Source organism: Saccoglossus kowalevskii, chromosome 21 (genome assembly GCF_978046115.1).
Source record: "Saccoglossus kowalevskii chromosome 21, keSacKowa6.1, whole genome shotgun sequence".
NCBI lineage: Eukaryota > Metazoa > Hemichordata > Enteropneusta > Harrimaniidae > Saccoglossus > Saccoglossus kowalevskii.
The window spans coordinates 17,643,721-17,647,537 of NC_140661.1; the positions used below are offsets into that span (position 1 = coordinate 17,643,721).

At 34.6% G+C, this 3,817-nt stretch overlaps 1 long non-coding RNA gene across 1 annotated transcript; it reads left to right on the forward strand.

The window, feature by feature from the left end:
* Positions 1-2,889: 2,889 nt before the first annotated feature.
* Positions 2,890-3,817, forward strand: LOC146729678 (uncharacterized). Its single transcript, XR_014928074.1, has 2 exons — positions 2,890-3,156; positions 3,644-3,817. It is a non-coding gene; the product is annotated as an uncharacterized LOC146729678 (long non-coding RNA).

The window sequence follows — 3,817 nt, forward strand, 5'->3', positions numbered from 1 at the left end:
AAACCAAGCGAAATACTACACAAATTATGTAGCGAAGTAGTTTTAAAGAATTAAGTGTAAATGTGACTTTCCTTCATGGGTAAATTATTTTAACCATTAAAAATTATTGGAACACGTGGCTACACATGATTTGGGAAGTTTTTTTTTTTTGCTTTGCGGCTTGGAGTAAATATTTTAGACACGGGATAGTGAAGGTGGAGTGTATGTATGACTTCACTATTTTGATGTCAAAAATAACGTCTTGTCCTAGCATGCTCATATTGCCCGGTAAAACATAGTAGTTGTTATTTACACTAACAGTTCCATATTAGTTTGTATATCAATAATTTTCAACTATTTAAAAGATTACAAATGTATGCACGGTGCTGAAGAATACAAAATGTTCAATACTTGAATTTAAGATGCTGTGTCATACATTTTGACTCCCAATTCTTTGGCTTCATTTAAAAGTGACCTACTGTACTGTAGTTAAACCGCTGAAAACCACGAAGGGAATTTCATTAATTGCTCAAATGATGAACCTCTTAAATTCACCAACTGGGATTTACACGAGCCAAATAATGAACGTGGAAACAAGCACTGTGATGAGATCTGGTAAGTAAATTTAATGTCTGCTAAAGCACGAATTAAAAATAATGCTGAAGAAAAATGTTTAACAATGAGGGATGAGGTTGTTTCTGCATTACACACTACAACAAAAAACATAAACATAACAAAAAACGAAAGATTGTTTATGCAATTATAAATTAGTTAATGAACTTATACTTGACAGGGAATTAAATGGTCTATGGAATGACGTTAATTAATTGTACGGTGGTACGGACCAATGCATTCTGCGAGAGTGAGTATGGTTCTAAAACATCTAAGTCATTTATGTCAATCGCTCTATCACTTTGGTATGTTGGTGGTAAACCATTTACTTGCCAAGTAAAACATTTTCTATAGAACGGCTGTTTAGTTCAGTATTTCTGCTTGTAAATATAATTAAATTCATTTAGATATATAAACATTTTGTAAACACCCACTCTTACTTACATCACTATAAACTTTGCAAATATAAAGACTTATTTACTACGATTTCTACTGCCGATGACAGAACACATTTTTCAATTGAATAATCTTGTGTTTGTCATTTGTAAGTCGTTTATTCGATGCACATTAGTATAACAATTATATATGATGTGCAGCGTTGTTTTTATTAAGGGATTACATTCATGATAATCCTCATATGAGGACATTCGTTGGAAGTGAATATACATTTCAGGGCATAGTCAGGTACTATGTGTTAAAGGACTGTGCCGATAATCGTCGTTTTGAAGTCGCTACCAAGTTTGAACATAGAGAAGACAGTACCCCAGACCAAGTCAGACCGAGAGCTGTCGCATATAAAGTAACATTTGGAAATCAATACGTAATTATTGATGGACTATATGTCAGTACAGTAAGTTGTTAGTATGTAGTATTGCAATGTTGCAGATATATATATTTTTTTAGCGATCATAACAAGATGTTAACTGGACACGGAGGAAACACGAGTTAGATATTTCACACTCTGGCTCTTTTTACAGCTATGTGGTCAGACGGGTAATTCAGATAGTGATGTAATGACTTCCAGAAACCAGATGGTAGTAATGTAAAAGACGCTCTTGAAATTGGCGGGAGCGTTGTATTTTTACATCAGTGTCCTTTTTTACATCCTCATGTTTCTCTAATATTAATTAGAAGCCAGAGCACGTTTTATTGTATGTTAAATTGTTATGTTTCGTCTCTACTTATTTCAACAAGTGGTTTGAAAAAAATGAAGCTAGTTGCCTAACATTTTGTGTGTTTATGTAGACTCATTGGAAATGACGATTGGCCTCGTAGTTGGGCAGATGTATTGCTTCTCCCTCTCTAGATCAAACACTAGCTTTTTGAAAGTCTGGATGGGTTTTTTTTTGACATGAACTATGTCTCTTCTTCTAGATCATTCGCAATAAAACCTGTAGCGGCCACGTGACCTATGTCACCATGACTCGTTCTTGAAAAGCGGCAGTAAAAGTTGAGAAGCTATTTTTTTAGAACCAATGAACATATTGAATTGCAGATTGTAGCATCTATATATAATGTTCATTAAAATTACAGAAGCTTTATATGACGTTATATCACGTGGCCACATTCTTGAATTTCTTCTAAATAGGAAATGATTTTAAACATTTCTCCATTAAAATTTTCTATGTTGCCTCTATCTACTTAAATACAAAAAGTGATTAAGCTAATGATTTTAATATTTTGCATCCTACATGTATAGCCAATGTTGTTAATGTAAAAATATATATCAGCGTTGATCAGTCACATGTGTTGTATAGGTTCGTTTGGTCCAAAATTCGGCATGTACATTACATTCTAGAGATACATTTCCCGATATTTAAAATGACAATTTTCATTTCAACATTCCTCAATTTTATGAAGCTATGTGTTTATGAATCTATGTTATACATTTGACCCAGCTGGCGTGAGGGTGAGCGTGGTAACAGCTTCATCCGTGTTAGAAAACAATATTTTGAACATTTCATGGAAATGGTTATCTGTGAGTTTCAATAAGTTGCAAATACTATTGACCGTATCTAGTGCCAACACAAGCCACCAGTTTCTCCGGCTAATAGTCCGCCCATAATGCTGGTAGAAAACATAGACACATCACACAAAATACACTGATCTGTCAAAAGCACGTCAAATAATCGCTTTGTATCCTAGCAAAGGAATGACAAACGGGATCAGCGCGTTTCGGTTTCTTCCGACTGGACGAATAATTCACCACATACAGCGGGTCAATCTGATTAAAATCTGATGTAGTGTACAAGCTTTAATTAGTTTGGCTATAAACTTATTTTAATTTTATTTTTTTTACTTTTGTTATTAATGCCCTTTTATTTCATTATTTTACTTTGATTTTGATTTTGTGATTTTTTTAATTCCGCCCTACCTACATCTGACCCGATGCCTATGTAACGAGATTTCAACGAGACCCACTATCGACGATTTTAGTCAACGAATCACAGACCTCCTTCTATAGCGCACATGATGACGTCACCGGGCAGAGTCAGGTGGCAAACACACTCAAATAAAATGGCGGATTATACCGACGTTAGCGACCGTGAATAACACGGCTTTTCGGTAAGTTTATCATTGTCAAATGCAACGAAAGTCATTTTCATGTTAATATTGTGGCTCGAATGGTTCGACTTTAGATCGTTATTTCGTACAGTTATTCTGGGAGTGACGATTTTGTTTCCACCGGTTCGACCAAACCAGTGTCTTTTTCCAGTCGCCTGCCCTGGAGACGGGTGATGTTTTGTTGACGATCGGGCGAAAATCGTCTACGGTATTGAAGTTGTAAATATTCATCAAATTGTATCAACATTTTGTACATTATACAATAACTCTTTATTAAAGTAATTGAGCTGATTTGAACTGGAATAAAATATTTTTTATTTGGAACACATCGCAATTGATCAGGAAATATTTGTTTGCTCCAATTTTCTGCGTCGATGCCGTGGGCCGGTGACCGTTATACAATTTAAAACCAGTTTGCATTGTTTACTATAGCTGTTTACAGTGTTCTAATCATTACGATTTACTTATTTTTTTGCTTCCATTCTAGATAATTATGCTCAGTGATGTAAAATTGAAGCGATGACTGAATGAACGAACCTTGGCTGGCGAAGATGTATCTGGAAGTGTACACATTTGTTGGAAGTGAAAAAAATATTCAATGTAATGACAAAAATTGTAAAATGCTGTGGAATTTCTTTTGCAAATAAAAATATACTAGTAA